Source organism: Rana temporaria, chromosome 3 (genome assembly GCF_905171775.1).
Source record: "Rana temporaria chromosome 3, aRanTem1.1, whole genome shotgun sequence".
Classification (NCBI taxonomy): domain Eukaryota; kingdom Metazoa; phylum Chordata; class Amphibia; order Anura; family Ranidae; genus Rana; species Rana temporaria.
This window is the reverse complement of record NC_053491.1, coordinates 247380531-247406872: the sequence shown is the minus strand read 5'-3', so window position 1 is coordinate 247406872 and position 26342 is coordinate 247380531. Positions and strand designations below refer to the sequence as shown.

Below are 26342 nucleotides of genomic sequence, written 5' to 3'. Positions count from 1 at the left end.
AAGAGGCAAAAGCCATTAAAGCGGTTCTCCACCCTAAAGTGGAGTCCCGCTCATCGGAACCCTCCCCCCCTCCGGTGTCACATTTGACACCTTTCAGGGGGGAGGGGGGTGCAGATACCTGTCTAAAGACAGGTATTTGCACCCACTTCCGGCCACACGATACGGGCAAAAGACGGGCATTCCGTCACATCCCGTCTGTCGCCCGTTGTGTGCTGGGAACACTCGGCTCCCAGCACACAGCGGGAGCCAATCGGCTGGCGCGGCGCGACTCGCGCATGCGCCGTAGGGAACCGGGCAGTGAAGCCGCAGCGCTTCACTTCCTGGTTCCCTGAGCGTGGATGGCGGGGGGAGCAGCAGAGAGACGAGCGATTGCTCGTGCTCTGCTGCGATCGGCGCTGGACTCCAGGACAGGTAAGTGTCCTAATATTAAAAGTCAGCAGCTGCAGTATTTGTAGCTGCTGGCTTTTAATATTATTTTCCCGTGGCACAACCGCTTTAAAGAGGTTGTAAGTTGTAAACAATAACCCTGCAAGACTAAGACCCGGTTGCAAGTCGCCTCTGAACCGTAATGCGAGGCTTTCTTCCTGGTGTGGAGAAAGCCTCTTGAGGGGGCGAGCAGGAGTGTCAGGGCGCTCACTAACACACAGCACCTTTCTCTATCTGCAAAGTAGAGAATGTCCTGACTTGCCTGCTAGCCCCCTCCCCCCTCAAAAGGCTTTCTCCACACCACACTTCAGTGTGTAGTTGAAGAACAGGAAGTGAGGATTTCTCAGAAGAAATAAGGACATTTAAAAGCAAAATGGAAGGATGAGGTAAGTGAATGAGGACTGCACTAAGGTAAAGGAAGCTATTTAGGGGGGGAAAAAAATAATTTACAACCCCTTTAATGCATAGAATGCAATAAAAGCTGAAAAACCTTGAGACTTCACAGCCTTTATAAAGTAAAAAAGCCTTTTGATAGTAGCACAGCCCCCTAAATACTCACCTGAGCCCACTTTTGATCCAGCACTATTACAAATCTGCAGCATCTGCTCTCCCCTCTCTCACAGGCTTGGCTGAGTGTAACAGGAGCTATTGCCTCCTGTTGCTGTCAGTCAAAGCCTGTGAGCAGAGAGCGGGCGCCACACGAGCTGGAAGCGGCTAGGAAGCAGCTTCCTAGGGTGGGTACTTGGCGGGGGAGAGAAGCCAGGAGTGCCAGAGGGGGCCCTAAAGGAGGATCAGGGCTGCTCGATGCAAAACCATTGTACACAGCAGGCAAGTATGACATAAAAAAAAAAAAAAAGCCACAACTTTACATTCACTTTAAATTGATTTTCCCAGTGGAACACAATACTAAAATCCTGACATATGTTCTAATAATTCCCAACATCATGGCGCCGTAAGGACTCAGGGTGCTAGCAGCAGCTCCATGCTTCTCTCCAGGCGACTTAGATAAGGAGGACTCGGAAGCTAAAATGGCCCTGAACTGCCGCTAATCTCCATCTAAACTGTCCCACCGAGATTACCTGGTCAGACGGGTGGCGTGGGTGCCTGTGTGTGGTGGAAGCCGGCCAAGGGAGATCCCGGGTGCTCTCCATGCGGAGTATCGGAAGCTGGACCGGGGTGTATGCCTCCAGTGAGCCTCACGTGATTGGACATCAGGCGGAGTGACGTGGGAGAACGAGGCGGTGAGAGCAGAGGGAGCGTGAGCACTGAACGAGGATTCGCTGTGTGCCGCTCCAGACGCTAGCGTGGACGCCGAGCCTTGCCCTGCTGTGAGTGAGTCGGAAGGGAAGCTGGGGCTATAGGAGCCCGACAGACGTCCGTAGACGGCCAGCTGAGCGGTCAGTCCCCGTTACAGGTCCGTCCCCGTACGCTTCCATCAAAACGGGTGAAGTTCTCCCCCCCCCCATTGCCGGTTTGTGGACTCTCTAGGAACAAGAGGGGAGGTGAGTGAAAAAGCCTAGACGCTGTGAAGCTGAGAAGGCAGAGACGGTAAATTGAACAAGATTGTTCTATGGCTTTTTGCATTTCCAAGTTGACCTGAGCTGATTTGAACTAATATCTGGCTGATATCCTGCTGTCCTGCTAAAGGGGGTTAATTGGTATAGTCTGGCTACAATCTCACATAAATGCATATTTAAGAGCGCCCAGATATATACAAAGTGCTGGAAAAAAAAGAGAGGAGATCTTGTCTTGTCTACCTGAGCTGAAGGGGCCATAGGACTGTTATAACTATATTGAAATAAGGGCTCCAATCTATGAGAGATAATGTGAAAGAAATAGCAGTCCCGCAGGTACTGGCTCAACCTGAATTCCCCTGGGAGGTATTGACTTAAGCTCTCTGAGGTCCCAGTCTCAGTCCCAGTCCCAGTTGATAAGGAACGGTGGGTGAAGGGGACAGTGGAATACGGATGCCGAACAAGTGCCGAAATTTTGTTTTCCATTTCTTTTTTCCGCTCCACTCTCTTCTGCCCCAAACACAGGTCTAAAAAATCTGGAGCTGGGTGAGGGTGGGCCCAGGAGGGGGAATAGATATACATACTCTATCAGCCCCCGGTCACACACCACATCAATTTTTGGCACATACTGGGGCAGTGTATCAGCCGGTGAGGGGCAGTGAGCCTATCATCGAACGTCATTAAAATCCCCATAAACAGGTCGCGAACAAAAGGGCAAAGATGGTGCGCAAGGCCCCAAAAAATACGCAGGGAGGGGGCTCTGGCCGCAGCACAATGAGGTCATACCTTGTGTCTGAAGGACTAGATCGGGCACCGGTTAGCCCCAAAGGAGATGGTGACAATGGCATACCCGGGACACCTGTTAAAAATAATGGCCAAACCGAGGGGGGGACTCCAGGGAAAGAAGGAGAAAAACAAGGATCAATCCCCTGCAGTAAAAGGCCAAAGTAAAGTATTAAAAACCCCAGAAAGTCAACAAATACAATCTAGCATGTTCCCTGATACCTCCCTTGGAGATGCCCAAGCTCCACCAACTAGGCAGGATATGATGGACATGTCAGAAATGATATTACGCCTAGAAAGAACCATCAAGGGGGAAATGGGTGCAACGAGAAGAGACATCCAGAGTGTGCTACAAAGAGTTGAAGGGATAGAGGAACAATTAGAGGAACATAGAAATGCAATAACGGAATTAAGGGATAGAGCTGACATGGACTGGATAGAAATAAGAAATGCTCGCTATAAATTGGAGGACCAAGAAAATCGCAGCAGACGAAAAAACCTACGCATAAAAGGCCTCCCAGAAGAAGTTAAAGACACAGAACTGGGGGAGGTGCTCAGAGGGATATTCAACACAGCTCTAAAAAGGGAGGCGACAGCCCCTATGCATTTCGAACGGGTCCATAGAATACAAAAATTTTATAACACACAAAGAGACCTACCAAGGGACATTATAGTCAGATTCCTAGAATATAATCAAAAAGAACTGGTATCTCAAACTACTAGAAACTCGGCTATTATGGAATACAAAGGGATCAAGCTACTCTTGTTTTCAGATCTCTCAGCAGAGACACTAGCACGAAAGAGGGCGCTGAAGCCACTAACCAGTCATCTACAATCAAAGGACATACCGTATAGATGGGGGTTCCCAGCCTGCCTGTCGGTTAAGAACATGGGGATTTCAGCAGTTATCCGTTTTCCTGAAGATGTAAAAGAATTTTGCAAAAAGCTGAATATTCAGCCAATGCAAATAGACAATTGGGAAAAGAGGCCTCCAGCTTGGAGAAGATGGAGGGAACAGGAATGGAATAGGGCATAGACTACTTAGGCCTAGGGGGACCAAAGAGAGATATCCCTAGAGTATTGGGGTAGGGGGAGGCGGGGGGGGAGGGGGAGGGTGGGGGACAGGGATGGCTGGTCACCAGGTATCTGGGAGGACTGCCCCCCACTGTCTAATCTTCCGCTTTATCCTCTCCCTTTGTAACATTAATGGGTAGTAAGGCCAACACCTAGAGGAAGAATAGGAGGTGTTGCCTGGGGAGGGGGTAAATAGGAGCTGCTGTTCTGTCCCGGGACCAGGAGCCACTCCGATTTTGTGGACGTGGCCTGGAAACTGGGGGGTCATAGTAGACGTCCCGAGGAAAGGCTCTCTCGGCAAGCGGCCTGGATGGGCACTGACCGAGTGAGTCTTAGCATTGAGGTTCAATGCGTTGGGGGGGGGGGTGGGAGAGGGGGGGGGTATATGTTTTTTATGTGGTCTCGAGGTACCCTGACTAAGATGTTTTTGGTTAACAAATATAAGTTTGAAGTTGAACCAGGAAGGTGGTTTGGTTGTTCTACAGGTGGAGAAAAGGCCCGGAAGTCTCTCATGTCCTGTGGGGATATGATTTCCGAACCTCATTAAGGGGTAAAAAAGTGAAGTATAATAAATGGGGGTTGTAAAAATGGTTACGTACAATGTACGAGGGTTAAATAACCCCAGTAAGCGGTATCAGGTACTACAGGAGATGAAGAGACTCTCGGCCAACATTGTGTTTCTCCAGGAAACTCACCTAAAAATAACAGCAAAAACTAGATTAAATTCAAAGGAATTTCCTACATGGATTCATAGCTATTCCCCTAATAAAAGAGCAAAGGGAGTAGCAATAGGGTTTGATAAAAACACACGGTTCTCCCTAGAAGCTACAGAAATAGACCCCGATGGAAGATATTTATTTGTCAAGGGTACTATTCTGAATATAAGATACACATTGGTGAATGTGTATTGTCCTAATGTAAGGCCGGCTGTATACCTGAGAAAAATTCTGAATAAACTAGAGGGTTTTAAAGAAGGGATGGTGATCCTGGCAGGCGATCTAAACTTTGTATTTGACCCACTAATAGACACTCAACCCATCTCATTGAGATCGGAAGGGAAATATCTCAGAATGGTTAAACATAAATTACATCAAATGCAAATGGTGGAAGCCTGGAGAATCATCCACCCAAAAGATAAAGACTACACATATTTCTCAGTGGTCCATGGGTCATACTCAAGGATTGACCATGTCCTACTAGACCATCGGCTGCTTGAAGGACTGATTAGGATAGAAATAAAATCTATAACACTGTCTGACCACGCTCCAGTGGTAATGTCCTTAGATTCAGGTGAGATCCCGGCTGGACATCCAGTGTGGAGATTGGATGAATCCCTGATAAATAATATCAAGACAGCCGACTAGAAAAGGACATAGGTACATTCTTCAAAGAAAACGATATTGAAAACATCGCACCAGCCACGCTTTGGGAAACGCACAAGGCATTTATAAGAGGAAGGTTGATTGCAGAAAAGGTTAAGAGGAGGAAGATTAGGCAGGCACGGAAACAAATACTATTAGAAGAAATCCAGGCCCTTGAACGGGAGCATAAAGTAGTACAGGATGAACAGGTCCTAAGGGTCCTAACTAGCAAGAGAGAAGAGCTCCGTGACCTCCTTGAGCAGGAAACGAAATGGATTTTTAACAATGTGAACAACAAATTTTATGCCCTTGGTAACAAACCGGGGAGATTGTTGGCAAGGACCATAAAACCAAGAAACATACAGAACTCTATCCTAAAGATAAAAGATAGAAATGGAGAAATGAGACATTCTACTAGCGAGATAACTAAAATATTCTATGATTATTACCAAAACCTATATAATGTCAACAAGGGGCAAGGGGATATAGAAGTTCAGAATAGAAGGGGGAAAATTAAACAATATCTAGAAAAGATTAAGACCCCTGGTCTAGCAGAGGAAGTAATAAATGACTTAGAAAAAGAAATAACAAAAGAGGAAATAAATCAAGTGATTAAGAGTATCAAAATGGGGAAGAGCCCCGGCCCTGATGGGTTTACATCATTATATTATAAAAGGTTTGGGGGGATACTAGTACCATTTTTCCAGAAGTACATGAACTCAATAGGGGGGGGTATGGCAATGCGTAAGGAGGCTCTGAATGCTCACATAACTCTGATAGGGAAGGAAGATAAGGACCCCTCCTTGTGTGCCAGCTATAGGCCGATTTCTTTAATAAATGTGGATATAAAAATTTATTCAAAAATTCTTGCTGAGAGGATAAGACCACTCTTAATGGGCCTTATAGATAATGATCAAGCAGGGTTTGTACCCGGGAGAGAAACGAGAGAAAACATTTTAAGGAGTTATATTTTTGTTACAGAAAGCCAAAAAGAACAAAGAACCAGTAGTATTCCTGTCATTAGATGCCGAAAAGGCGTTTGACAGGTTAGAATGGGAATTTATGTTAGCAAACCTATCCCATATAGGATTGGGTTCAAGTATGCTCAGGTGGATAGGGGCCCTTTATTCGGAACCCTCTGCTCAGGTGAGGGTGAATGGCACCCTATCGGATAGCTTTTCACTGGGTAATGGGACCCGGCAGGGGTGTCCGCTTTCGCCTCTCCTATTCGTCCTTTCATTGGAGCCTTTACTGGAAACAATCCGGATGAATCAGGATATAGAAGGGATAAAACTAGAGAGAAGGGAGCATAAGATATCCGCATTTGCGGATGACATGATGCTATTCGTATCGAACCCCAGGGAGACACTGCCTAAAATAATGATGGAATATGAACTGTATGGAGAGATCTCTAATCTTAAAATTAATAAAGATAAAACGGAGATATTAAGTATATCATTAAGCCCACAGGATCGTAGGGAACTTGAGGGGCTATATCCATTTAAATGGAAGCAAAGGAGGATGAAATATTTAGGTGTATACTTGTCCAGCATGGAAAGATATTTCTATGAGGACAATTATATACTATTATTGAATAAAGTAAGATCAGATTTAAAGGGATATAGTATAGACAGAGTATCATGGTGGGGTAGGCTGAGTACTATAAAAATGATGATTTTGCCGAAAGTTCTTTATATCTTTCAAACACTCCCTATAAAAATCCCAGAAACATATTTTAAAATCCTGGAAAAGATAATAGGAGGTTTCATATGGAGGGGTAAAAAGCCGCGTATAGCAGTTGAGACTCTGATTAGACCCAAAGAGGAAGGGGGAATACAGATGCCGGATTTCAGAAGATACTATGAGGCAGCGGTAATGAGGAGGATTACAGACTGGGTGCAGGGTGAGGGTGGAAGCAAAAAAAAAAAATGGGTAGAAGTTGAAGAAAGTCTAAGTAAAAAAGAGCTAGGGAATATAATATGGGTACCGAGGCAATATAGGGGTTTACCCCTGGATACGCCAGGAATAACAAAAGAAACTTTTAGAATATGGGATAAGGTCTGTAAGAAAAATAAATTGCCCTATAATAGCCCGCTGCTGCCATTAACAGGTACGGACTACTTCCCACCGGGCAAGGAGGGGGGATGGTACCGGAGGTGGTCAACCTCAGATACCCTAAGACTGAAGGATTTATTAAAAGGAAATGAAGTTTGTTCGGTGGGAGAACTTCAAGAGAAATATGGACAGTACCCAGGAGATAGGTGGAGACACAGACAAGTCCAACATTTTGTTAGTACTCTATCGAAGCCCTTGCGAGCTATAAATGAATTAAATCAATGGGAAAAACTTATGACCCAAGGAGAATCTGGGAAAGGGGGAATATCAAGTATCTACAAGATGTTGACAACCAAGATAGATTTAGGGAAACTGAAAATAATAGAAAGCTGGGAAAAAGAACTTAATCAAACCATATCCAATAAGAAGAAGAGACAGGTATTAGAATATGTCCAGGCTACTACGATGGATGCAAAAGTAAAAGAAACCAATTATAAGTTACTTACTAAATGGTACTATGTACCGATTAAACTGCATAGAATGAATAGTGAGGCCTCCCCCTTATGCTGGAGAGAGTGTGGGATGGAGGGAACACATGCCCACATATGGTGGCAATGCCCCCTCATACAGGTATATTGGCGGGAGATATTAGGACTGATAAAAAAAATCAGCGGTTATGTGATAAGATATGACCCATGGGAATGTTTGTTTCACACTACAAGTATGTCCAGGAAAAAGTATAGAGGTTCCTTGGTCCCGTTTCTTTTGAACGGAGCCAAGGCACTAATACCTAGGAACTGGAGGGAAAAAAAAGCACCAACGATAGGGGAATGGCTTCAAGAAATTGATAAAATGAAAGTGATGGAGGAGCTGTGGTCCTTTAAGGTAGAGTCTGGGTTAAGATATGAAATGATCTGGAGGAGATGGAGGGATTTCAGGGCTGGGGGGGGGGAGGGGGGTCTGGAGGGGAATGGGGGAGATTGTGGGTAGGAAACCTCCTGTCCCCCCCCCTCTTATTTGTTTTTCCCCTTTTTCTTTTTTTTTTTTTTTTTTTTTTTTTATATTTAAGTAAATACACAATAAGGGGAATTAACCCCTCTACTTTTCACTAGTATTTTAGATGAACTCCCTTTTCTTCACAATCCCATCGTGTTTTGGCGCACCTAAGTAAATACACATTAAGGGGAATTAACCCCTACTCCTCACTATATTTCAGTAAGATTTCGAGTTTTTTATTTTTTAGACACACATCTTTTCTTTTTTTTTTTGTCTATGTACACCTAAGTAAACACACAATAAATTAACCCCTATAGTTTAACCATTTTTCTTTTCTTTCCTCTTCTTGTTCTTCATAATTCAATCTTGTTATTATATATTTAAGTAAATACACAATTAGGGGAATTAACCCCTACATATCTCATTATATTTTAGTAGGACTTAATGTTTTTCATTTGGTTTTCACAGGGGAAAGTGTTCCCCCTTTTTTTTTTTTTTTTTTTGTGTACACCTAAGTAAATACACAATAAGGGGAATTAACCCCTATAGTTTAACTATTTTTCCCTTTTCTTCTCTTTTTGCTCTTCATAATTCACTTTTGTTATTATATATTTAAGTAAATACACAATTAGGGGAATTAACCCCTACATATCTCACTATATTATAGAGGGACTTAATGTCTCTCATTCGGTCTTCACAGGGGAAAGTGTCCCCTCTTTTTTTTTTTTTTTTTTCTTGATTGCGGTGCACTTAAGTAAATACACAATAAGGGGAATTAACCCCCTTTTTTTTTTTTTTTTTTTTTTTTTTATTCTCCTCCCTCTTCCTCTCGTTGTGTCTCTCCCCTCTCCCGCTGTCCCCTCTTTCTCTCTCTCTTTCCCTATGTCCCTCCCCCCCCCCCCCCCACCCCCCACTCACTGTGGGTATTGGCATTTCCCATGGTCATGGAAAGGGAAGGATCGGCCCTGGGGCAGAACGTGATGGAGAAATCCAGTAGTAGAATGTAGTAGTGGTAGAAGAAGACAGTGTTTATATTTGTCTTTTCTTCTTTTTTTTTTTTTTTATTAAATCGTAGGGGTACATACCGAGACCTTAGATGTTAGTCTGTATATTGTTTTTATGTTGTATTGATTGTATTGTTTTGTGAAAAAAAATGAATAAAAGTATTTGAAATATTAATAATTCCCAACTTTACATATGCTTTAACAATAGTGTGTGTGTTTGTATATGGAATTAGCTGCCAAGTCTAATTATCGGTAAGCCGGACGTAGATAAGCCAAAGTAGTACAAAGCCAAACTGGTCTGGGTGGACTAGAGCTGGTATGCAATTTGTGAGCTTTTGTGCCAGAATTTCAGCAAGTCATTTTTTGAATTGGATAAAAGTATATACAAAAGGAATTTATTCATGACGATTCTGAATACCCAATAACAAAAGAACCAAGAGCCATAAATATATGTTCTACAGTGAAAAGGGTTCAAATGAATTTAAATGCCTCGGTCTCATTGTGTTATAACTTAAAGCATTTGTTACCCCAACATATTCCTGATATGTGCCTGCTGTACCACGTACTTGTATGAGAAAGTATCCCGTGATGTCAGTGTGGGGCTCCCTCCTCCTCGCCCGGACCAATAGGAGAGAGAGAGTAGCGGAGCCTCGCGCATTCGCAGTAGGGTTCCCGGTGTGAAGCGAAAGGCTACACTGACAGGTTCCCTTACCCGCAATGGTGGCGGCAGCACCCGGCAGCTGATTGAAGAATCAGCTGCCAACATTGCTGAACTCCAGGACAGGTAAGTGTCCATTTATTAAAAGCAAGCTGATTTTATAATTTTTTTGGGGGCAGATCACTGCGTTGAATTATTTTTTGTTTTTGTTTATATCTATACACAAATGTTCAGTTTAAAATAGAAATGAAAACCTAAATGGGTTGTTGTACACTTTAAAGCGGGGGTTCACCCTGTTAAAAAAAAAAAAATATGTTTTTTTTTATTAGACCATTACATTCGGCATCGTAGCGCGAGCTACGGTATGCCGGTCTTACATTTTTTATCCCCGTACTCACTGTGCTATGGCTCATTGAAGATTCCGGGGAATGGGCGTTCCTATGGTGAGAGAAGGTGATTGACGGCCGGCCCTGGCACGTCACGCTTCTCCGGAAATAGCCGAAATAGACTTGGCTATTCACGGCGCCTGCGCATAGCCTGTGCGCAGGCGCCGTGAAGAACCGAGACCTACTCCGGCTGTCTTCGGGGAGCGTGACGTGCCAGAGCCGGCCGTCAATCATCCTCCCTCTCCATAGGCACGCCCATTCCCCGCGGGAGTCGGATTCTTCAATGAGCGATAGCACAGTGAGTACGGGGATTTAAAATTTAAGACCGGCATACCGTAGCTCGCGCTACGATGCCGAATGTAATGGTCTAATGATGTGAAGGAGGGTGAACCACCGCTTTAAGGCTGCATTCACACCTGAGCGTTTCAAAGTCCCACATGTTTTTACTGTGTTTTTTTTGCCACATTTTATTTGTACAGGGTAACCCATGTAAAAAGCAGAAAAACGCCTGTAATCTGCCCCAAAGAAGCTCATGTTCTTTCAGCTCAAGGCGTTTTGCATCAGGTGACAAAACACTCAGATGTGAACAGGTGCCATTGAAATGAATAGGATTTTGCTTGTTGGGCGTTTATCTAGTTGAAGACAGGTGTGAATGCAGCCAAAAGCTCTGTTCACACCTAGGCGTTTTTGGGCGATTTTCGGCTGTAAGCCTCAGCTCTAAAAATGCCCAACAAGACAAGTCCCATTCATTTCAATGTTCACATCTGAGCGCTTTGTCATCTGAAACAAAACGCCTAAAGCTCAAAAAAAGTACAGGAGCTTCTTTGGCAGATTACAGGCGTTTTCTGCTTTTTACATTGATGACATTTGACCTGTACAAAACGCGGGAAAAACGTGCAATTTTCTGCCTGAAGTTAAATGCCTAGGTGTGAACAGAGCCCAAGTGTTTTGGATAACAGGACATAAAATGTATATTTACAGTATGTGATTGCATGGTTCTCATCACAGATATCTGAGCTTGATTTTCTAATTTTTTTTTTTTATTTAATTTTTTTTCAAAATAGGTTTGATTTTCTAATGTTAAAGAATTGAATGCAATTAGTACCAATATTGGAAGCTAGTTTGTAATGTGTGAGGCTCACAGACCAGGCTATATTCAGTGATGAATTTATTGTTTTGGCCTTTAAGAATCCATTTGAAATCTAGATTTAAACACAAGAGGTCATCTGTGTTCTTTCTCTATGGCTTCTACATGTTACAGATAAAAAACACACAAACACACACGAACACATGCTCCCAAAGGCTAGGACTACCTGACATCCAAAACATTGCAAGAAATGCCAGCAGGCAGTCCCTCTGCTATCTCACCACAATGCACACTGAACATTCCTGACAGATAACAGAATGTGCAGTAATATAGAACACACCCACTGATCATACCACAGCTAAATATAGGGACTGCTGCAGCTTCTACAACCAACAAAATACTTCAGTGTCTTCAACTACCCACCTGCACCACTTTTGTTTTTACCCCATTCAGCCAAACGGGCTAAACTAAAAAAAATACCAACAGATTCCTCCAGCTGGTATTGTACGAGAAAGATTTTCACGTTTGGCCCCTTCAGATAATTTCGGACGAAAGCCGTGTACTAACTATTGGCTTATCGTCCAATCGCTTCAAAAGCGGAAATTTTTGAACTATATTCTGATTGTGTGTACTAGGTATAAACAGAGGAGCACAGCATGGTCAGTTCTCTAGCTATGCTGCTCTCCCCTCCAATGATCAGACTTGTCCTGACACGTCCCCCTTGCACAGCCTTTCACTGGCAGTATTAGGCTCCATTCACACCTAGGCGTTTTAACGCCTGAAGCCCGACGCTATTGCAGCCTAAAATACGCTGGAGGGGCGATTTAACATTGTTCTCTATGGAGATGGTTCACATCTCCACGCCGAACGCCGAAACGCTGTACGCCTGAAGCTCAAAACAAGTCCCTGACCCTTTTTTTCAGGCGGCTTCGGCGTTCGGCATAGCCGACAATGTGCAAATCACCACTCCAGCGAAAACAAGGTTAAAAAACGACGCGTTTTGTCACGGCAAATCGCGGTACAAAACGCCGCGCTAAGGTGTGAATGCAGCCTTAGTGTGCTGCCGTTTCTCCTCCCCTAGCTCCTAGGTAGCCGAGAACAGAGGGAACACAATCTTTTCTAAAAAAAGGGGGAAGTATTTATAATTTATTATTTCTATTATATCTATACACAAATGTTTTGCCTTTCATTTCTAAACTAAATGGGTTGTTTTACAAGGTGAGGGCTTACAATCACTTTAACGCGGGAGTTCACCCATAAAGGCCGTTTCTGCTCTTTTACCCTTAGATGTATGCTCATTTAGTTTAGGGGAATCGGGTTGTTTAAAAATCCGAGCATTACTTACCGTTGTAGAGGGCGATCTTCTCCGCCACTTCCGGGTATGGGTCTTCGGGAGTGGGCGTTCCTTCTTGATTGACAGTCTTCCCGAAAGGCTTCCGACGGTCGCATCCATCGCGTCACAAGTAGCCGAAAGAAGCCGAACGTCGGTGCGGCTCTATACTGCGCCTGCGCACCGACGTTCAGCTACTTTCGGAAAATCGTGACGCGATGGATGCGACCGTCGGAAGCCTGTCGGAAGACTGTCAATCAAGAAGGAACGCCCAGTCCCGCAGCCCATACCCGGAAGTGGCGGAGAAGATCGCCCTCTACAACGGTAAGTAATGCTCGGATTTTTAAACAACCCGATTCCCCTAGACTAAATGAGCATACATCTAAGGGTAAAAACACAATTTTACCGGCGAACCTCCGCTTTAAGCTGGCCACACATGAAACAAAATTTAGCGAGTTCAGCAGGGACCAGCCGAATTTTGATCCATTCAGGACTGTTCCCATTCATAAGAATCATTCGACTGTACACTGACAGACAGGTGGTTAATGTTAATAAAATAAAGAGTCCCCCTACATAATATATATGTACCGTATAAGATGACTGAGCGTATAAGACGACTAGGGCTTCAACTAACGAATATTTTCATAATAGATTAGCTGGCCGATTATTGTTTCGATTAATCGACTAATCGCATAATCTTTAAAAAAAGTGTGGTGTACAATTTAGTTAATATGTAAATAAAATAAAAAAAATGTATTCCAAAATATCCATATACAGTGGTAAATATAAATAACCAACTACAGTAATTGTAATGCCTTCTATTACCTCCACTTTCTCTGGGTTCAGATGCTGATCTTCCCTGCACAGAGTCTTTAAAAAAAAAAAAAAAAATATTGTGCCGACTGACGTTTTTTTATTCAGCAAGTCCTAATGCGATTAACTGGAGTGAGGCTAGGTGCGGGCGCTGCAAGTGTGGCTGTGCTAAAGGTTCACTTTCTGCATTGTGGGGAATGGATACTTTTTAGTTTATTCAACATAAGCTGGGGTTCTCATTTAAACAAATCACCACAATGACAAAATAAATGAACAGAAACACAAAGTAAATATTCATCCAGAGCACAAAAGACAAAAAGAATAAAATAATCTGAAGTCGCCTTACAAGATGAAAATAACTGGCAGGGACAAAGCTAAAGCCAGTCTTGTTTGGGCCATTCTTGGCAGTCATGTGAAAGCAGTTTTTGTCCTCTGTCCTAGGACATCACTTCTATGTGGCAATTAAAATTCGTTGCACAATGAAAGCCTAGTTGTCCTTCTGATTTATCTCAAAGGTTTACAAACAGGCTCTCAGTGTAAACCATATGGGTCAGAGGTTTTATCCTGGGCAGATATGAGAAAATCCGACAAGTGAATAAACGTCTGGGAAAATAATTTGTAATCCCTGACCACATACTACATACGGTGAAGAGCCTGTGGCCAGAAGACAACTCTGCTGGGTCTACTAGTGATTACCAGAAATCTCCATTTCAGTCTTTAGAACTATTTGAGGTGTTTCATACTCCGATATATAAACGGAGCCCAAAACAGACATCTGCCAAGATATCGGATTATCAATGACACTAGGCAACATATAAAATTACATTCCATTCCATTAGGAGCACAAAAAAAACTGCAAACTACTTATTTCAGCTTTGGAGTTGCACAGGTGTGAATGGAGCCCAAGTTGTGCGACTTCCACTGCCCCCAATCCATCTGATAAGAAAGAGCCTTTGGAGCCAGGCTGAACATGCAATGTTTGGTGTGTATTGCTAAAAATATTATACATTTTTTTTGTTGTTTCTTTGGAAGAGTGCATGTGATCAGTCCAGGGCCAATCAGCACTGTCTGGACAGAGGGTCAGGGGTCCTGCAGCCTCACAGGACAATCAGTAGAATGAAAACTCCTTCTACAGCTTTAACCAGACACTGAGGTTGGGTTCACACAGCAGGACTCCGGAGCGTCTCCATTCAGCTAGAGTTGAGATTGGCTGTGTCAGTTATCTATGAACAGTGACATCACTCTCTGTCCGATCAGAGTACTTGGGCCTAGCAACTGGCTTATCAATCACCCAGGCACTGTCACAGGAGAGTAGGTTGCAAAGGAGTGCAGCATTGCCCACTGTTGTCACCATTAACCATCGCTGAAGCACATACATACAGTACAGACCAAAAGTTTGGCCACACCTTCTCATTCAAAGAGTTTTCTTTATTTTCATGACTATGGAAATTGTAGATTCACACTGAAGGCATCAAAACTATGAATGAACACATGTGGAATTATACATAACAAAAAAGTGTGAAACAACTGAAAATATATTTCATATTCTAGGTTCTTTAAAGTAGCCACCTTTTGCAGCAGACACATGTCTAGAACTGGTAAGAGGAGACTGTGTGAATCAGGCCTTCATGGTAGAATATATGCTAGGAAACCACTGCTAAAGAAAGGCAACAAGCAGAAGAGACGTGTTTGGGCTAAAGAACACAAGGAATGGACATTAGACCAGTGGAAATCTGTGCTTTGGTCTGATGAGTCCAAACTTGAGATCTTTGGTTCCAACCCCTGTGTCTTTGTGCGACGCAGAAAAGGTGAACGGATGGACTCTACATGCCTGGTTCCCACCGTGAAGCATGGAGGAGGAGGTGTGATGGCGTGGGGGTGCTTTGCTGGTGACACTGTTGGGGATTTATTCAAAATTGAAGGCATACTGAACCAGCATGGCTACCACAGCATCTTGCAGCGGCATGCTATTCCATCCGGTTTGCGTTTAGTTGGACCTTCATTTATTTTTCAACAGGACAATGACCCCAAACACACCTCCAGGCTGTGTAAGGGCTATTTGACCAAGAAGGAGAGTGATGGGGTGCTGCGCCAGGTGACTACCTCTTGAAGCTCATTAAGAGAATGCCAAGAGTGTGCCAAGCAGTAATCAAAGCAAAAAGGTGGCTACTTTGAAGAACCTAGAATATGAAATATATTTTCAGTTGTTTCACACTTTTTTGTTATGTATAATTCCACATGTGTTACTTCATAGTTTTGATGCCTTCAGAGTGAATCTACAATTTTCATAGTCATGAAAATAAAGAAAACTCTTTGAATGAGAAGGTGTGTCCAAACTTTTGGTCTGTACTGTATAGGAAGAAGTGTATAAAACCAACAGTACTGAAAGCCATCAAGGAGATTAAAAAAAAACAAAAAAAAACTGAAAGTATAAAACAATGAACTCATGTAAAAGCTAAAAAGGTCTTTCGGTTAGAGTTTACTATAACATTTTATACAATAGTAACCATTCTCAATTCCCTGGAAGTGAACTTACGGCAATTCTGGGGCTGCCATGTTTGAGCAGTCTAAAATGACACAAGCAAAGCAACATCCTGGTTTTACATTCCCCTCACTGCCTGGGAAGTGTTGTTACACTTCAGGCAGACAACGATCTGTGTAGCTGAGGCTTGAGAGCAGACAGAACGACGTCATCATCACATGATCAATAACTGTTAACGCCTTGTCACTTCAGCATGCTGGAGGCAACCAAAACGCTTTATTCAGGTAAGGTTTTTACACATATCACCCACTTGATGCAGAAGATTAGATCAGAACTCAACATTTTTATGCGTCTGCCTTCAGCCTCATGCACACGGGAAGAAAAAAAGGCAGTTAGAGGCGTCTGGATTTTTTTATGCGCTTGAAAGTTATTTAATGTGCATATGCACATTGTATCCGTTTACAGAAGAGTTTTCCAGCTTAAATTTATGCACCTACATGCATCTAAAAAATGTAGGAATTTGCACGCAATCTTATTCTAATGCCTAGAATATTCTAGCCAGCAGAAGTTTACACTCCTACGCATCAAAACGCAATATGCTCATAAACGTGCATAAAAACGCAACACTTTTCTGCCAAGTTCTGGTAAAACAAAGCAGCATATTTTCATGGACAGAAAAAATAAAAAAATGCTGTTTATAGGGACATCTGACATTTTTTCGCCTCTGAAAGCAGCTCTATGTTATCTAATGTGCATATGTACATTGTGTCATTTTATGAAGTCCCATGTTTAAAGTGCATCTGTGCTCACACTATGGACATTAAAGGATTTATATATTCTTAACAAGCAGTAAAGGAGCTTTAAAAACAAGTCATCCCTGACCTCTCTAGGCGCTTTAAGACCTCTTGCACACGGAAGTAATAATTTACTCATGTTTATATGCAGAATCTTGGTAGCTGAGGCCCAAGTAAAAGAACACAAGTTACATTCCATAAAGACCTTGTGCATGCACACATACAGGCACATAAAATGCTTTATCTATTTCTAGCTGTCACAATTTAACATATACACTTCTATATTCTTGCACATATAGAAAAGCATTTTTGCAACGTATAGTGGTATTACAGATCATTACACAGCTGTGTGCATTGTCCCATAGACGTCACACACGTTCAGATTTGTAAAAATGCATGGCTACAAAAGTAGGTCTTTTTGCCCATGTGCAAGAGGCCTTCGTATGAGGTTGTGTATTTACAAAGATCCTTGCAGATTACAATAAAGTCTCTAGAGCAGCGTTTCTCAACTCCAGTCCTCCAGGTGCCCCAAAACGTCATGTTTTCAGGCTTTTGACTGTGGGTGGTTGCGGGATTCGCTGCAATTCCCACACCCGCAATAGTGTGAGAACTAGCTTTAGGCCCGATTCACATGTGTGGCCGTGGTTCCCAGCATGGGGTCCGGTGTGCTCCTGTTCAGGTGTAAATCAGATCCACATTTTTAGATGAATTCACACCTAAACCGGACCCACACACGCACAGGACCCTTTTGGAATACAGACAGTGGCCACCCTGGACATGTGTTAAACGGCTCTATTAAAAGCCAGTCACACTCGCATGTCATGCGAACTGGATGGGGGGGAACCGGCAACCAAATTTACACATACAGTAAAACCTTGGTTTGCGAGCATAATTTGTTCCAGAAACATGCTTGTAATCCAAAGCACTTGTATATCAAAGCATTTTTTTTTACAGGGTATAAAAGAGAAAAGAGGCGCCTCTAAGTGTAGCAATAAGTTCCTAAATGTTGGACTTTCATTAAATGCAACTATATTCCTACACTTTAAAAGGTGCCTCTCTTATACTACGTTGTGACAGGACGCTACTCTTATATCAAGACATTGCTTGTATATCAAGGCAAAAAGTATTAAAACATTTTGCTTGTCTTGCAAAACACTCTCAAACCAAGGTTTTACTGTATGTGAACCGAGCCTTAGACATGTTTACATGCATTTAGCTGCTTTTAGTTTCTAATCGGATCTTGGATGCACACAATTCATTTTCTTCAAAACACAGCTAAACTGACTGCACCTAAACCCAGGTAAATACACAATGTGCATGGAGCCATTGAAAAATCATCACCTGTAATAATATACATTTAAAAATGTCCTCAAGGTGCATAGAAAACGCAGGTTAGACACTAGCAGCGTGAATGAGGCCTAAACGTGCACGGTCGGGGCACAGGTTTACTTTTACAATAATAGATGTGGTCATATGATGCTGCCAATATTCAGATCCTTTTAATTTAGCCAAATTCAGCAACGATTTGGGTCACCTGACTGTAAGGGTACCCAAGAAGATCAGAAAGCAGAAGTTGCAGTTCCTACAGCTTAAAGAAAGGTGAGAAAAACCCTGTGATATGTTGCTTGTTATGCTGCCACGATGTGTTCCCTTTATAAAACTAAAACAGTAAAACCTTGGTTTGAGAGCATTTTGCAAGACAAGCAAAACGTTTTAATACATTTTGCCTTGATATACAAGCGATGTCGAGTGACAAGTAGCGTCATGTCACAACCGAGTATAAAAAAGAAGAGGAGTCTCTAAGTGTAGCAATATGGTTACATTTAATGAAGGTACAACATTTAGCAACTTATTGCTACACTTAGAGGTGCCTCTCTTATCTTTTATTACCTTTAAAAAAAATGCTTTGATATACAAGTGCTTTGGATTACAAGCATTTTTCTGGAACGAATTATGCTCGCAAACCAAGGTTTTACTGTATTTGCATGTCAGCATTTCTAACTCATTTAGGTTTCACTCCACAAATCTAATCAGCAATGTGTTAAAACAGAGGCATGCAGACAGGCGTGGCACTGAAAGAGGCTTATGTACCGACCAAGCAACTCTCTAATCCTGTAACTCTTCTCTCCCCAGGAACCAACTGGAACATTTATGGGTTTTTCTTTTCAATATCATTAGATCTGTAGTTATGTAGGAATAGCATGCAACAAGTATAAAAAAACAAAAATGTCACCAAGGCTAGGTACTCACTAGCCCATGATCTGAAACGCTGTCCACTGTGGATCACTTTTCAGAGGGAGGCCAAGCAGCTGCTGTGAGGCATACAGGTGGTAATCCTGCTGCTCCTGAATGTCTGTTTTTTTTTTTTTCCCTTTCTAAACTGCAAGCATTTTGCTCACGGTTGCAGTACGGCCCCATTGACATGAATGGCTGAGCTTGATATGCAACGTTACAATTCGCCAGACATGAATAGCCTCCACCACTTTACACTTAAAAGGGGTTGTAAAGGTACAATTTTTTTCCCTAAATAGCTTTCTTTCCTTAGTGCAGTCCTCCTTTACTTACCTCATCCTTCGATTTCTTTTTTAAATGTCCTTTTTTCTTCTGAGAAATCCTCACTTCCTGTTCTATCTGTAACTCCACACAGTAATGCAAGGCTTTCTCCCTGGTGTGGAGTGTCGTGCTCGCCCCTCCCTTGGACTACAGGAGAGTCAGGACGCTCTCTATGTTGCAGATAGAGAAAGGAGCTGTGTGTTAGTGGGCATCCTGACTCTCCTGTAGTCCAAGGGAGGGGGCGAGCACAACACTCCACACCAGGGAGAAAGCCTTGCATCACGGTGTGTGAACAGGAAGTGAGGATTTCTCAGAAGAAATAAGGACATTTAAAAGCAAAATCCAAAGGATGAGGTAAGTGAAGGAGGACTGCACTAAGGTAAAGGAAGCTATTTGGGGGGAAAAAAAAAAATTGTACCTTTACAACCCCTTTAAGCGGCCAGTCAGGGGGCAGTAAAACCAATGCTCCGCTGCCTGTTTTTACGCCTGCCCCCTCCTCCAGATTCCCAAGTGAAAAAGCCTTAAAGGCCTTCAAAACAAGCAGGAATAAGGATTCATGCAGCATCGTCCAAACTTCAAGCTGTAGGTGGCAGCCAGCACCACTTGGCTTGACGAAAGTCGATTGATCACCCCCTCAACTGCAGTCAAAAATGTACAGCTGCCCATGCTAAAACATAGCATTTAGCATGCGGTCAGTGTAAATGCACCCAAGTTGTACACACGTTGATCAAGCATGTCAGATTTTCCTTGTAATTGTCAGCGGCTATAGCCACTAGCAATAAATCGCTATGTTCTCCCGGGAGGGATGGCTCCCCACTCCAGGAGAACACAATAGCCCTGAGGTAGAGATTCCACCATTAACACAGACTGTGTTGATGGGGGAAAGCAAGCGATTTTTTTCCCCTGCAAAAATCACACCATGTATGGCCAGCTTTAGGAAAATTCCCTGTCAACTGACAAAGCCCCACAGGTAAGGCAGATGACACACCTTTTATAGATACAGGAGATCACATTAGTTTGCCACAGAGCCTGACAAGCTCTTCTTTTCCAGGTTCTGAAAAATTTCCCCAATATGGCTTCCATCAGACAGACGCGGACACCCATAGCCTGTGAATGAGCTCCTTGTTTACACACCTCAAGGCTTCAGGTGTTTGAATGCAGAGACACAAATACAAGGTGCTCATTCACAAGCTACGGGTGTCAGCGCCCACCTGAATGAGGCCTATGTAGTAAACAGCACTTATGGAATTTCTATATAGCAGACGTGGTGCTTCATTCTATCATATGCAACTCATAAATGTTACCAATTTAAAATAGAATGAGGTGTGCCTGAAAGATGAGAAGGGAAAACTAAAAAGAAATCTAGAAACTAATTGCCTCTATTCTTGGAAGTTACAAACAATCAGCTGCTGGCCATGACACAAGTGCATGTGTACCAGTAACCTGATCTCTTGTATACTTCCAGCACAGATCGGCTGTGAAAGCAGGAAGCAACACTAATAGACATGAAACTTATTCAAATCAAAAGGAAAGACTGACTACTCCTACGATTAGGACAATTATAATGTCAAACAGCATACAGGACTTAAGCCAACCATACCCATTTAGACTTCTCTCTGTAGTAAAGAAATCACTAGATTCCTCCATCCATGCTAAACAGGTGGATCCATGGATCTTACCTGACAGCTATTGTAATTAGACAGCTGAAGCACCCCCTGCTGTCTGAATACCCAAACAGTGACTGCATCCGTATTATACTGTAGCACTCAGGAGCTATACGCATAGGGCTCAACCTGTGGCCCTCTAGCTGTTGTGGAAGTACAAGTCCCATTATGCCCCTGCCTTTGGGAGTCATGCTTGTACCTGTCAGCCTTTCAATGCCTCATGGGACTTGTAGTTCTACAACAGGAGGGCCGCCAGTTTGAGCACCCATGAGCTATAGGATGTTGCAGCCTTTGTGTCCGAGAGGCCCAGCATTGGGTCAGAAGCATTTCATGGGTGATCGGGTACATTTGCATGTTTGGCCAATGTCGATTCTTATGTGGCAATTCTGATATGCGCTTGCTTTTCTTTTTACATTCAATTCGGTATCAGTCCTGGATTTCTGAGGTATAGGCGTGAGAAATACATCGCAGTACTTAGATAAGGAGTAATGAAGATTGGGATATGGCTTGTTTAGGATGATAGATGTGGCTTTGGGGTTCATGTATGGAGAAAAAAATTAAAAAAACGAACTAATAGCAATGCTACCGGCCTGGCGGTCATTGGCTCCCAAGCTTTGTAAGCTCCGGTTCACACCAGTGCAATTTGTTTATCACTTTGACAGTTCACAATCGCATGACGAGTCACAACCCATTGCTGCCAATGGAATCGTTTAAATTTGTGCGGCTTTAAATCGCAGAGACTTTGAAAAACAAATGTTCCTGCACTACTTTCCCCCCCCCCAAATTTCACTGCGAATTGCATGGACTTCTGTTAAATGAAGTCACAATGAAATTGGAGGTCCAAAATGCACTGACTGGGCAGCTTGGAAATTAAAGTAGCGGGATTTCAAAGCCGCACTGGTGTGAACCAGGGTTAAGTCACTGACCCAGAGCTAGTATGCAGCTAGTGAGGGGAGAATGCCTTGTCTACATATGTTGAGGGGAACGGGGGCTGCCGGCACCTAGTATTTTAAAGCTGACATAGTTCTAAATGAGATTTGTCCAGGCCCACCTTAAATGTATTATTACACGGGTAGTGATAATGTATCATTTTAAATTTTTTTTTACTTTCAATGTTTTTTTATTGTTGTTTGCATATAAAAAGATACAAAAAGTGTTACATCCTTGTACGTATTATAACAATACACAACCAAACGTTTTTCCCTATTTTCCCCTTATCTTTTCCTACCCTCGTTCTTTATAATATTGTGAATAAATGAAAGACCACTTGTTTCTGAACTGTCATAGCTCACCTCCCACCCCGCAAACCCTCACCCGCCCTCCCACCCTCCCATCACACCGTGAGCCGGTTTTTGAAGTTAATCTACTTCGTTAAATACGTCTTCCCCATAAAGGAATGCCCGATAGCGGGTTAAGATATTTATTGAATTTGAATGGCGATTTTTATATAGAACAACCTGTTTCGTCTAACCAGGGTTTCCACATCCTCACCTCATTTTACATTTTAAACATAATATCTTATATACTTTGAAAGTCTACCAGGCAAACATACAATTTTTTTCAGTAGAATTGGGACTTCCTGTCCCACTTCCTCCTTCCGCCCAGGGACTGCTTTTTTTTTTTTTTTTAAAGCCTATGGCATGCAAAACGCACCCAAAAAATGTCCACCCGGTGCAAAAAAAAATGTGCACGCACATCAAGAGTGACACAAAAACGTGCAACGGTTGCCATGTCAAACGGTCCTCCATAACGAAGGACCTGACCCTGATCCCCCGAGGCGTTAGGCTCCAGACGGGGACTGGAGGTACTCACATGGTCCGAGCAGCCGAAGCCGACGCGGACCCCATTCCTTGGAGGGTCTGCCAAAACAGAACCCTCCCAGTACTAGGTGGGGCTCCCCCGAAGGTAGACCCCATGAGAGCAGGCAAACTAAGCCAGAAGGCCATGTCCACCCACTCCCAAGACGTTCAGGGCTGGCCCGAGGACCGGCACCCTACTTATCACACTGACAAACGTGACACCAAACAAAAAAAATACATAAAAAGGGTAAATAAAAAGAAAGTGGGGGAGAAGGAAGATGAGGAGAGTGAAAAGTGACCATCGTGCAATACGATGGCCGGCCCTCCGGCCAGGAATCAAAAATTCCTCTGGTCCTAGCCAAAAGGCCCAGCCCTAGAGGGGTACATCACCATAGACTTTTCAAACCAACCATGACTAACAGCCCGGACAATCACAGCCCCCTTCCCTACCAGGAAGGAACGAGAGCTCCGGAAGCTCAGGGAGAGGGAATATGTACTCCCCTCATCGCCTCTTTTGTACTCGAGAGGTACAAGCCTTCATTAGACCCCCCCTTAACAATAGGGTGAGGTCGATGTTCCCTCTTGAGAAAACTGGCAAGGTTAGGAACTGCATCAAATCCAGGCCAGAAGGCCAGGGACCCGACCCTTCAGCTTCGACCGCATGTTTCTCCGTCCAAATCAGAAGGCTTTCACCTCCACGCCAGCAGCTTTCGCATCTGCCACCGCCATCCCTTTCCACCTCGCCGTGTACTAGGGACGGTTAGCATAGCGCCACCTCCTGGCAACTGGTAAGAACAGATACTACACTTGATCTTAGCCAAAAGGCCGAGAAGCGCCCAGGGACTCCTTAGGCGGCCCCTGCCTGTAGGCAATCACCTGGGACACGACAGGTCCCAGGCAATTGCCTGTCCACTCAGGGAGCGCAGCGCCGTTCTCGCATGCGCAGTGAAAACCCGACCGTGAAGCCGAAAGCGGTCACGGCTGAATGCCCACAGTTACAATGGAGGGGCTGGCAGAGAGAGGGGGGGGGAGAGACGAGCGAAGCTCCGGGTGGCCGCGTCGCTGGACAGTGGAACAGGCAAGTGTACACTTTTTGTAGCTGCTGACTTTTAATGAACATAAAAAAGGCTGGAACTCCCCTTTAAGTTTTCAGGTCTCATGGAGCCCCCTGCTTAAACCAATTATTGGTGGTTTGTGAGAATACTGCCCTAACAAAGGTTGGTCAGAACGCCACTCTCACAAGTAGATAAAAAGATCACTGGTGCCATGCTACACGCTCTGCCAAATGGACGTTGGTCTTAGAACTATGCATGTGCTATCAAATGTGAGGCAAAATCAGCCAAACTTCAAAGGACCCCTGAACACTTCTGGAAAAACCCTAGGGTTCTATGGAACCTTGTTGAGAATGGCCAATTTAAAGCATTAAGGCCCCTTTCACACTGGGGCGGGAGGTGCGGTGGCGCTATTTTTAGCGGCGATAAACGATCAGAATTGTGGCGGTATTCGGCCGCTAGTGGTGCAGTATTAACCCCTGCTAGTGTCCGAAAAAGGGTTAATACCGCTGGCAATGCGCCTCTGCAGAGTATTACTGCGTTGTCCTATTGCTTTCAATGGGCAGGAGCAGGGAAGGAGCGGTATACACACCGCTCCTCTCACCGCTCCAAAGATGTTGCTTGCAGGAGATTTTTCTCTCTCCCGCCAGCGCATCACCTCAGTGTGAAAGCCCTCTGGGCTTTCACATTGAGAATGCTGGGGCAGGAGTATTTTAGGCGTTATTTATGCGCCATTTTTAGCGCTAAAACGCCTGAAATACTCCTCAGTGTGAAAGGGGCCTAAGAGTTCCAGTGTTTAACCAAACATTAGCATGGGAAAGAGGGGCATTAGACTTCTCTGCTAAAGAATACGGTTGCTGCCAGATGTGGTGACTTCAGATTCACAGAAACAAATTAAAAAGCAATACCTTGGGAGAAAAGACCTTGTTCAGGCCAGACCTTTTCAAGCAGACAGAAGGCTACAACTACTCTTAATGGTAGTAGAAAGAAAAATCTGATTTTTAAGGTGTGGCCAATGTGCCATACCTTAAAGAGAATGTACAGGAACATCAGAGAATGTCAGTTCCACCCTTCCCAGCAAAAAACACTAAAATGACACAACAGGCATAGCTGGTGAAAATACTGTGTCTGGTCTGAAAATCTCAATTTCTGCTGTGATATGAAAGTGGTAGGGAACCAACTTTGCATTCACTGTATAACATTTATGGATCCATCCAGATTCATATCAATGGTCCAGGTTCAAGATACTGAATTAGCACGGACCAAAAAATGCACTAATTCTGATATTCCGGTGTTTCAGCCAGGGGGAGGCCTCCCATGATCTGCATAGACTGCTGCAGATCATGTGAGGCTTCCCTGGCCACTCTCAGGAGCCCAGGTGGTGTCGGGGCCTGGTAAGTAAAGCTGTAGTATCACGCTGAAACAAGCCTGTACTGCCTTGCTTTTTAACTTGCACTGCACCATGGTCATTATCCTGCTGTTTCTCCAATGCTTTCTGGAAGTGTCAGAATCAGCAGGGCAATAGCCCTGGTGTAATGCAAGTTAACAAGCAAGACAGTTCAGTCATTGTATGGGTACATTTTTCTTTAGCCTGAAGTTTAGCTATAGGAAAAAACAGAAAATTTGAAAACGTGGGATTTAATAAGTCAAATTGATGTGTTACACAATACGTTTCTATGCTTAGCAAAGTCGTAGCATTGCATTTAGAGAATATTAGGAGACACTGTGTGATTGGAGTTGCTGTCAGGAGTAACTCTTTAGGACACTGTGTAGTGACTGTTCAAACGGAACATGATGTAATTGACCTCTGCTCAAAATAGCAAACCAGTTTGTTGTGTTGTAATGTGCACCAGCAGTATCAATGTGGGCTTACGGCTCAGAAAGAGGAAATATGGCTTTAGGCATTCTATGCTTCTAAAAAGGGGGAAAAAAAATAAATAGTAGGAATACAAGGTATCCATTGACATTACTGCTTAAAAAGGCTTAGAGTTGTGTGTATTATCAAAGCACGATATACAAAGAGGTGTACAATATACAAGCAATACAAACCAGCATTCATTCATTTAACTGCAGCAACCTGCAATCAAGTGACGTTTAATTGGTTGTAGTAGTAATACAGCACATTACTGTTTTTGCTTTAAGAAATCTGTAGAGGTGAAAAATACTGGTGGCAAAAAAAAAAAAAAAAAATTAGAATTTTGTGCACTCACTGTAAAATTATTTTCTCTAAGTTTGAGGAGGCAGAGCCTTTGATTGATGATTAATCAGAACAAGTGGGTTATATTGCCACCTATAGAGGCAAGACGCTGGGTGCAAACCTAACCTGGAGCTAGGAGCAGAGCTCCCTTAGGTGGTGTAACCCTCCAATTGTCAATTAAGCCAGCCATACATGGGTTGAATTCCAAACTAATTTTCTTTCAGAAAATTCTAACTAAGAATTGTCATTATAATTTCCACGATTAGTGGGCTCGAATTTGAGTAAATCGGCCATGTTAAAAATCAATGATATGA

At 43.4% G+C, this 26342-nt stretch overlaps 1 protein-coding gene and 1 pseudogene across 2 annotated transcripts in view; both read right to left on the bottom strand.

The window, feature by feature from the left end:
• Positions 1–26342, bottom strand: part of CPEB4 (cytoplasmic polyadenylation element binding protein 4) — a 128091-nt gene that overhangs the window by 65556 nt on the left and 36193 nt on the right. The gene's annotated exons all lie outside the window — the stretch shown is intronic.
• LOC120933983 lies at positions 23439–23616 on the bottom strand (annotated as a pseudogene).